We start from the raw sequence: 11,034 nt of genomic DNA on the forward strand, positions 1-11,034 counted from the left end.
TCCACCCCCTCTACAACCCCTCTCCCCTCCCCACTACATTCCCCTTCCCCAGCGTTGAGTTCCTCCGCTACTTTTCTTCTTTCAGCGTTGAGTTACTCCGCTACTTTCCTATTTCTAGCACCAAATCCCTCTGCTACTCTCTTTTCTTCCGTTAGGCTCTGAGAGAACATTTTGTCCTCTTTCAAGTGTGCTTGCATGAGAAGCAGAAGCTCCTGTGGTTTTGTGTGTGTGTGCATCGGAGGTCTGAGGCCATGGTCTGGTTTCAGTTTTGCAGGTGTTAGAAGTCTGAGGCCATGGTCTGGTTTCAGTTTTGCAGCTTCACCCACACTGGAAAATTCCACTATGCTCAGATATGAAATAGGCTGATTCATGTTAAGACAAAATGCTGTATGACTTGCCCATATATGGAGCGCCTTTATGCTCTTAGCCCTTGTGTATAAATACCCCTGCCCATCCTGTATTTGTCAGACTTGCAGAATAAACCATTCTAACTACAGTTTGGTCTCTTCTCATGTCTCCGGGTCGACCTGCTGAACTTTGCTGAATCTGGTGCCTAATATAGGGGAAATCTTACAGATCTGGGTGCTCGTCCGGGATACATCTGATCAGGTAAGAGAATTTTTATTCACACTGCCTGTTCCGGTGTATCTCAGGGGATTGTGTAAGACTTGTGTTGTTGTACCCGATTAAATTTGGGTTCCACAAGCAGCTGACGTCTGTGTTACTGGCACAGAGTATCCTGTCACTTACTTATGCGGTAGTAAGTTGCGCAGAAGGATTTGTGTTGTCGTACCCAATTAAATTTGGGTTCCACAAATCAGGAAAATTTATTAATTCGACACTTGTTATCCTGTCAAGTTTACTTCAAACAGTAAATTGCACAGAAGGATTTGTGTTGTTGTACCCAATTAAATTTGGGTTCCACAAATCAGGGAATAAATTTTAGTAAATAAGTATTACGCACCAGCTTTAGCAATATGGGACAAGGATATCCAAAACCAGAACCCAGTGAGAGTCCAAAGCAATGGATGGATAGATGTGGGTGGGAATTTTACACTGAACCCTGGCTGTCCAATTTAGCTGGGTGGACAGAGGGACAATCTCAAATGGAGAGACTTTCCTAGGGAAGGAACATTTGACCCAGATTTCCTTCAGTTAGCTTACAAATTGATATGGGGATCCAGAATGTAATGACCAATATATGATGAATGGATATGACACATGGTATAAAATGAGTTCTATATGGAGGGATAAAAAAAAAAAAAAAAAAAAGGCATTTTTACACCCAAAACTGTTTTGAAATCTGTCCCCAAACCTAAAAGCAGAAGTAATACTGCCCTAACGGCAGATAAGAGAGGCTCTCTTGCAGCTGCTAAAACCACCATGACGTCACCGCCCCCTTATACGGGGCCTCCGCAATCTATTTCATGCTTCTATTTATCCGTCTCTGACAGAAATGATTAAAACTAAACCAGACCCCTCCGACAGCACGGAGGGCACTACTTCAGCCTCTAATGTGGCTGCGGTGTGGGTTGCTAAACCACGAGGGATAGAGATAATTCCGCCCTCACCCTCTGTTCTGAAGGATCTCATATCTCTTCTGCCCGAAGTGGACAAACCACTGCAATTTGTAGACATGCTGTTGCGCAGTTCGCGTCACTGCCAACTAATTGGGGCAGATTATCGATTTATCCTCCAAACCAAAATGGGTTCGTCTTATGACGATGACGAAATGACAACAAAAATACCTGCTCTTGATCCCAAGCTTGATATAGTACAAACAGAAACTGTTAAGGAAGAAACAGATGATAAAAAGACACGCACTCGTATAAAAACACGCCTCGCGTGGAAAGATGATCAGTAGGAGCTCCTAATACATCTAAAACAGCAGCTTACTAAATACTTAGTACCATACTTACTGGTCTGAATGTGATGCCACGACTGATCCTAATGGAATAATGCTAGATGGCAAAGGCCGTTTATACACACCACGGCCGAAGAGGGGTAATAGACACAATGAGTTCCTTTTTATGCATTAATAATTTACAACATCATGTTAATAACACCTTAGATAGATGTCTGATATGTGCGCAAAATAATATCTCTAAACCTCAAGCTAAACATCAACAATTGCCCCTTCCTGAAACACTTTTTCAGGAATGGCAGGTAGATTTCACACATCTGCCAAAGAGGGGTCCTAATAAATATCTACTGGTTTTTGTGGACAAATTTTCAAAATGGGTTGAAGCCTTCCCATGTGGTAAAGAAGACGCTAATACAGTTATCAGATGCTTGACAAGAGAAATCATTCCAAGATACGGTATACCATGTGCCATAGACTCAGATAAGGGAACCTCATTTACTGCGAAAGTAATACAAATTCTAGCTAAAGAACTCCAAATTAATTGGCAGCTACATATTCCCTATCATCCACAATCATCTGGCATAGTAGAACGAACTAATAGGACCATCAAGGATAAATTAAGAAAGGCTATGCAACATGCAGGGCACTCAAATTGGCTCGCCTTGCTACCTGTCGTTTTAGCAGACATGAGGATGTTTCCTCACAAAAGTCTTCACGGTCTCTCTCCTTATGAGACTGTGATGGGACGACCCTTTCCCTCACCATGGAGGCAAAGGGGTACCACACTGGGTGACGGTTCTTTGGATATCCATATGAGTGAATGTGCACAACAGCTACTAACAACATTGCATGCATACTGGACTAACATACATTCTGGTTCAGCCCTGATGCCGGTAGACCCAACACACCCCTTTAAGGCCGGTGACAGAGTAATGATTAGACAGTTCAATAAAATGAGCACAGAACTGGGGGACCCCAAATATGGCCCCCCGACGGATGTCGTGGCTGTAACCAGAACCGCCGTTTTAACCTCCTCTTCTCCACAGTGGATCCATGCAACCAGGATAAAACGAGCACCTATTGAATAATAAAAATGTATAAGTTTTGTACTATGATAATCTGTCTGCAGACTCTCTTTGTTTTACAGATTTTGGGGGCCCCCACATCAGCTAGCACCTCCACGCAGCATAACTACTAAAAGGATCAGCATGAAGTGGCTATGGACATTGGGACTGTTTCTCTTTCTTGTTGCTCAAGCTAATGCAGCCAGGCTGAAACGCTGGACACATGATCATGAATTTGGATGGGCAGAGGTTGGGGCTGACAATCCAATTGAAATAATATGTGGTATCAATATGTGAAAGTTTTAGCTAGGTCATATAATGTATCTGGTTGTTATGTATGTTCTGTTATGCCTCATTCAGCCAAGCAAACCCCTCTTTATGCTAAACCCATGAATAAAACAGCTGCTAAATGTTCTGCCAGTTTTGCAGGATCAGGGTACCAGGACCCATATATAATTGTCGATGACTACGATCCATACCGGATTGGCATTAGAAATGGTGCATGTGGTGCTCTATTTTGGGTAAAATTTGGCCATGCTAAACCCGCACCTATTAGCCACAAGGTTTTTTATTAACCACTCTATTACACACCCTGTGTGTTATAACCAGACCATGGGCTCTCATTTCATGGGAAGCACTGTTAACTGTCAACAAATTGCCTCCTCGGGAGAGGGGGCCCCAGTCGACATCTCAGGACCTTCAAACGGCACTTATGTGGTCCAGGGCCCCCGTGGGGACCCGGGGTAGAATAGGTCCCCAGCACCCCCTTGCTGATCGTAAGAGGCGACAAATGGGGCAACTTGTTTCAGCCGTGAGTTGTGACCCGTGTCAGTGGAAAAAGAGATCCTGGTATTTGAGGAATGTAACTGTTGCGACTATTGCAGATCCAACACAGTACTTTGGCTCCTATTTCACTTAGACGGGAGGTTGGAAGGGCCCGATCCAATCAATCGGCTAGTCAAGAAATGCCCTGGATTATTTAACTTTTTTAAACATCTAGCAAATTTCCAGAAGGCTTTGGCTGAGGGTCAATTGAGTAATGCATATTTTTAAATATGCTTGCTTGAGTATATCATTCTTATATCCTTGATGTATACCCGGTGGAGATCCGCGGCTCTGTGCATCCCCTTGTTGGGCTCCGAGGTGGGTGAGGAGTAAGAGTGATGAATCTGAAATCATACAAAAATGGCAAACAAACAAAACCCAAAAAGAAAATTATCGGATCAGGACTTGGATTGTAACTTTGGAAATGGCATCAGTCTACTACCTAAAAGTGAAAACTGGCAGAGATTTATACTTCTAGAATCTCTACAATCTGACATGCCACTCTCTAAACTGTCTCCTTTTGCTATTCAAAAAGGCATCTCTGGGATTGCAGGAACAGTGAAAGATTGTAAAAAACTAAGATCTGGACAAATTCTTGTTGAATGCTCCAAAAAGGTTCAAGCAGAAAACCTACTACGTGCAAATATGCTTGCTGGTGTTGCTATGAAAACTTTTCACCATCCAACTTTAAATCATAGCAAAGGAGTAATCCGTACCAGAGAGCTAGAAGACATGGAAGAGACTGAAATTACTACAGAGTTAATGACTCAAGATGTAATACATGTTAAAAGAATCACAATCAGGAGAGAAGATCGTCTCATAAAAACAGGAACCTATATTTTAACATTCAGTAGACCTCTACCTCCAGAAAAGATTCGAATTGGATACTTGAGTGTTAATGTTGACATTTTTACACCTAATCCACTCAGGTGTTTCAGCTGCCAAAAGTTTGGACATGGATCGATTTCTTGCAAAAACAGGCCTACTTGTGTAAACTGTGGAGAGGAAAAACATGGTGATCAATGTAAAAAAACACCAAAGTGCAGCAACTGTGCAGGAGAACATCCAAGCTCATCCAAAGACTGTCCTACCTGGATTAAAGAAAAAGAAATCCAGAAAATCAAGTGCACTAAGAATGTGAGCTATTTGGAAGCTCGAAAGCTTGTAGAGAACTCCTCATTCTTTAAATTGGAAAAAACTTTTGCTGCTGTGATGAAACCAAAACTGCAGTCTGTCGGCGTTCAGACAGATTTGACGTGGATAAATGAAAAATTTGAAGAAATAAAATCTCAAACTCCAGTAAATACTAAGTGTACTGATCATCAAAGTCAGACTGTACTTCATCAAACTCAAGTAAATCACAAAGAACATTCATCTACAGGACAACACTCATCCAAAAACAAAAATGACAAAAAACCAAATCCTCAAAAAGAAAAAACAAGCCAAGAGTATAAGGAGATGAAGACCAGCAGCTCAAAAGACATCGAAATGTCAGACGACAAAAAACCTCGAAGTCGGAGCACTTCTCCTAAAACTAAAACCAAAGGGCACTCGTATGTCTTACCAACTTGACAGTGGAAAGTCATATTATTCAGTGGAACTGCCGTGGCATAAGAGCCAATTTTTCTGAATTACAACGTCTTGCTTGCATTTATAATCCCCTGGCTTTCTGTCTCCAAGAGACCCATCTTACTCCAGAGAACAATATATCTCTGAAACATTTTACATGCCTAAATGCATATGGCCCAAACCTTCAACGTCCTTGTGGTGGAACATCAATATTACTTAGACATGATGTTGTTCATAGTAATGTTGACATAAATACAAACCTACAAGTAGTGGCAGTCCGTATAACTTTGCAAAATACTATTACTCTATGTTCTGTTTATATTCCCCCAGAAGCTACTGTCTCGCATCAAGATTTGGAAAATCTGGTGGAACAAATCCCCCCTCCATTTATTCTCATGGGAGATTTTAATGCTCACAATCCTCTGTGGGGAGGAAAACAACTTGATGCAAAGGGAAAGAAGATGGAAAAACTAATTAATGAAAATGACCTGTGTCTTTTAAATGATGGTTCATACACATACTTACACCCAGGACATGGATCCTTCTCTGCCATTGACTTAACAATATGTGATGCAACTTTAGCCACTGACTTCTCATGGTATGTCTGCGATGATCTCTGTGGAAGTGATCACTTTCCTTTGATTATAACCAAAACAGCCGCAGATACACAACAGAGACCCCAAAAATGGAAACTTGAAAAGGCAAATTGGTACTCATTTCAAGCCCTTTGTTATGAGAGACTTGATGGCAAGCAACAGGATAAAGAAAATCCAATTAAATGGTTCACAGAAAAAAATTATTGAAATAGCAGATGAATCTGTACCAAAAACATCGACAAAACAGAGCAAGAGAAGGAATCCTTGGTTTGATGACCAATGTAAAGAACTCATTAAAGCACGGAAAAAAGCAGTAAGATGTTTTCAAAAGCATCCAACTTCTGAAAACCTTATCAGGATAAAAATTTGCAGAGCACAGGCACGGAGATATATAAGAGAAGCAAAGAGACAGAGCTGGAATAAATTTGTGTCAAGCCTGACAATAAATACACCATCAAAGAAAATATGGGATGCAATTCGGAAAATGAAAGGAAGAGAGGGACCACAACTAAAACACATCGATAATCACGGCACTCTGCTGACTAGTAAACATGACATTGCTAATATACTTGCAGAAACCTTTGCAAAGAATTCCTCTACAGAAAACTATCAGCCAAATTTCCAAAAAATCAGAACTAACCAAGAAACAATTAAATTAAATTTCATTTCCCAAAACACAGAGATCTACAATCAACCTTTTTCTATGGAGGAACTTTTAAACTCTCTAAAGTGTTGCCATGACACAGCAGTCGGACCAGACAAAGTACATTATCAGTTTCTTAAACATCTTCCCCAATTGAGTCTTTGCCTCCTCTTGGATAATTTCAATGAAATTTGGAAATCAGGAAATATCCCACCATCATGGCAAGAAGCCACCATAATTCCTATACCAAAACCTGGGAAGGAACATAAAGACCCCAACAATTACAGACCTATAGCATTGACGAGCTGCGTATGTAAAACTATGGAGAGGATGGTAAATAACCGACTTGTCTGGAAGCTTGAGTCCGATCATCAGATAAGTGATTTCCAATGTGGTTTCAGAAGAGGAAGGTGTACATTAGATCATCTCATCAATCTGGAGTCTTGCATACGAAATGGATTCATCAAAAAGGAGCATGTTGTAGCTGTATTTTTCAACCTTGAAAAAGCATATGACACTACATGGAAATATGGCATTCTTAAAGATCTGTATAAAATGGGATTCAGGGGAAATTTACCCATCTTCATTTCAAACTTTTTATCAAATAGAACTTTCCGAGTTCAAGTAGGAACCACTATGTCAGACCCTCAAATACAACAGCAAGGAGTTCCTCAAGGCAGCATCCTTTCAGTGACTCTTTTTATGGTTAAAATTAATAGTGTCACAGATGTCATTGGAAGACACATGATGTGCAGTCTTTATGTGGATGACATTTGTATATGCTACAGAGGGAAAAACATGAACATAATTGAAAGACAGCTACAGTTATGCATAAACAAAGTGAGTAATTGGTCTACAGAAAATGGTTTCAAATTTTCCAAAACCAAAACTGTATGTATGCATTTCTGTCTTTTACGATCTCTACATCATGATCCAGAACTCTTTTTGGATGAGGAACCCATCAAGATTGTTAAAGAAACAAAATTCCTTGGACTCCATTTCGATTGTAAAATGACCTTCATCCCACATATAAAAGCTCTAAAGAACAAATGCTTGAAGAACTTGGATCTAATTAAAGTTCTTGCTAAAACAAAATGGGGGGCAGATTCTACTGTTTTAATGAGGTTGTATAGACTTTTGGTGCGCTCACGACTGGACTATGGGAGTATAATTTACAGCTCCGCTAGAAAATCTTATTTACAAATGCTGGATCCTGTACACCACCAAGGACTTAGACTAGCTCTTGGAGCTTTCAGAACTTCACCTGCTCAAAGCCTATACACTGAAGCAAATGAACCACCTCTTCATATTAGACGCTTGGAATTATCTCTCCAGTATGCATTAAAAATAAAGACAAATCAACACAACCCAGCTTTCAAACCAATCTTTCAACCTCAATATTTGGATTTGTATGAGGAAAGACCCAGCTATATTCAACCATTCGGTGTGCGGATCAGAACACACATAAAAAACCTTAATGTAAATCTTGATTCCATCCACCAGACTCTCATTTGCCCGGTCCCACCATGGAGATTAAATAAGTTGCAAGTAAATCTGGATCTAAGCAAGCATAAGAAGGCTGATACATTCCCACATACATATCAACAAGCAGTTGCTGGCATAAGACATTTTTATCCTACCCATAATCCAATATACACAGATGGATCAAAAAAGGACGGTCATGTTTCTGCAGCAATCGTAATGGGTCAATCACACCATGGCCTTCGAATTCCTGATCAAAGCTCAATCTTTACAGCTGAAGCAAAGGCACTCTTTTTAGCGTTGGAACACATTGAAAATGCTGAAGGACACAATTTTATAATTTTTTCTGATTCTAAATCTTGTCTACAGACATTAAATTCTTTTAAACTGGAGCATCCCATTATCATTGATATTTTTATCAAAGTGAATGAATTACAGAGAAAGTCTTATAATATAGTCTTCTGCTGGATCCCAGGACATACTGGACTACTTGGGAATGAACAAGCTGACAAAGCCGCCAAAACAGCCCTAACAGGAAAGCTGATGGAGTGCAAAATCCCACCTTCGGATCTTAAGCCACTAATAAAAGGCTATATTCTCAACAAATGGCAATCAGAATGGGATCAGTGCCCAGAAAATAAACTTTTTGAAATTCAACCTGAAATAGGAAAAAAATCTAATTTATTTTTTAAGTCAAGACACGATGAGATTGTGTATAGAAGATGCCGCATTGGACACACGAGACTCACACATGAACATTTACTCAAAGGAGAAGAACCACCAAAATGCCTTTATTGCAACAGAAACCAAACAGTTAAACACATTCTTGTGGAATGCCCCATTTTTAATGTTATCAGAAAACAATATTTATCTGGAGAGACTTTAAAGGAAATATTTTTAAACGTGAATCCATCTAAAGTTGTAGAATTTTTATCAAAAGGAAATCTTAAAAAACTTTTTTAGATTTTTATCTTATATATTATCATTATTATTTTTATTTATATATTTTACCTTGTACATTATTTATTGCTGTTGATGACTTTTAATTGTTAGAATATTTTTACTTGATCTATTTTCTTTTTGCCATGACATAGCCATAGAAGCTGAAATGGCAATAAAATAAAATCTCTCTCTCTCTATGTGGTCCAGGGTGGGTGGTGATTGTGTGGGAAAAACGCCTACATGTCCCTACCGGCCAACTGGACGGGGCAGTGTGCCCCTGTGCATGTGACTGATCACACTTTTATTGTGACAGCCCAGGTCCTGTCAGCGCAGCAAAGAGTTAAACGCAGTGTCCCTGAAATGAAGCCCCATGACTCTGTATGGGGTACTGATGTGCCCGAGGATTTCAAGGTATGGACCACTGGTAACAAAGTGGTATTGGCTCTATTTCCGCAAATAGGTGTGGGAAAAGCTCTACTAAGAATTGAGACCCTGGACTATCGCATGGGCCTATTCCTGAATGCCTCAAAAATAATTAATGAGGCCCAGAATAAGGAGCTGGGTAATCTACGTACCATGGTTTTGCAAAATAGAATGGCTCTAGATCTCTTAACAGCATCCCAGGGGGAGGTATGTAAATGAGTACTGCTATGTCTACTCTCCAAGGGTTAAAAATTGCCATGACTTCAGATTATGTTCCCGACACAACTTGGGGTTGGATGATGGGTCTGTTCGGCTGGGTAACTCCTTTCCTTACTATGATAATTCCTGTATGTATTATTTTCCTTCTTGTTTGTTGTTGTGGTCCTTTTCTCTTGCAATGTTTAATGAATCGAATCTATGCCACAATGGACAGTATGATGGGTCAACGATATGATAAGATTCCTCTGCGTTAGGCCTTTGGCCTAAAAGAGGGGACTGAGAGAACATTTTGTCCTCTTTCAAGTGTGCTTGCATGAGAAGCAGAAGCTCCTGTGGTTTTGTGTGTGTGTGCATCGGAGGTCTGAGGCCATGGTCTGGTTTCAGTTTTGCAGGTGTTAGAAGTCTGAGGCCATGGTCTGGTTTCAGTTTTGCAGCTTCACCCACACTGGAAAATTCCACTATGCTCAGATATGAAATAGGCTGATTCATGTTAAGACAAAATGCTGTATGACTTGCCCATATATGGAGCGCCTTTATGCTCTTAGCCCTTGTGTATAAATACCCCTGCCCATCCTGTATTTGTCAGACTTGCAGAATAAACCATTCTAACTACAGTTTGGTCTCTTCTCATGTCTCCGGGTCGACCTGCTGAACTTTGCTGAATCTGGTGCCTAATATAGGGGAAATCTTACAGGCTCCCCAACCCTGCCTCCCCAAACCCAACTCCAACGGAGCCCCAAGCCTCTCCTAAGAATCAGTTTCAACTTTTCTCCTGCAGTAACCTATCTCACTTCAATTTACATTCAGCAGCCGGATATGGCACTGACCTCTCGCCTTTTGGGGGGCACTTCAATACTCGGCTGCTGTCCCGAGCTGAAAACCTTTGCCTTTTGGGGAGTTCTCGAGACCTACCTGACCTCGAATTCCCCTCTCGCCCTTCTAACGGGAGGGAGCCCCGGGCTCGAGGATATTACGAGCTCAGGGCTCTCTCCCGGGACAGCATGCCAAATACGCTTTATTGATTATCAGCTAAGTGTGAACTCTTGAAGTGTGGTTTATTCATAAACTAATTTCGAGAGGATCACGTGCTTATAATCAACACGGCTGGCTCCTTGTTAGCTCCGTAATCAGCCCTATTAGATGATTATGGAAGCATTATAAATAACCTGAGTTTTTCACTCTAGTTATCTTCGTCTTGAAGCTCCCCCCCCTTTCCACCCCTACATCCTCCCACTTTTTCTGATCGGGTGACATGGTGGCCCAGTGGCTAGCACTGTTGCCTCACAGCAAGAACACCGCCAGTCCAACCCATCGGGCTGGTTGGTGTTTCTGTGTGGAGTTTGCATGTTCTCCCCGTGTTCGCGTGGGTTTTCCCCGGGTTCCCCGGTGTCCTCCCACCGTCCAAAA

At 41.0% G+C, this 11,034-nt stretch overlaps 1 long non-coding RNA gene across 1 annotated transcript; it reads left to right on the forward strand.

Moving 5' to 3' along the window:
* Nucleotides 1–1,982: 1,982 nt before the first annotated feature.
* LOC147844742 (uncharacterized) lies at nt 1,983–9,660 on the forward strand. The gene is made up of 2 exons (XR_015483240.2): nt 1,983–3,652; nt 9,193–9,660. It is a non-coding gene; the product is annotated as an uncharacterized LOC147844742 (long non-coding RNA).
* The last annotated feature ends 1,374 nt before the right edge of the window (nt 9,661–11,034 follow it).

The sequence above is a fragment of the Danio rerio genome, chromosome 4 (assembly GCF_052040795.2).
Source record: "Danio rerio strain M-AB ecotype USA chromosome 4, GRCz13ab, whole genome shotgun sequence".
Lineage (NCBI taxonomy): Eukaryota > Metazoa > Chordata > Actinopteri > Cypriniformes > Danionidae > Danio > Danio rerio.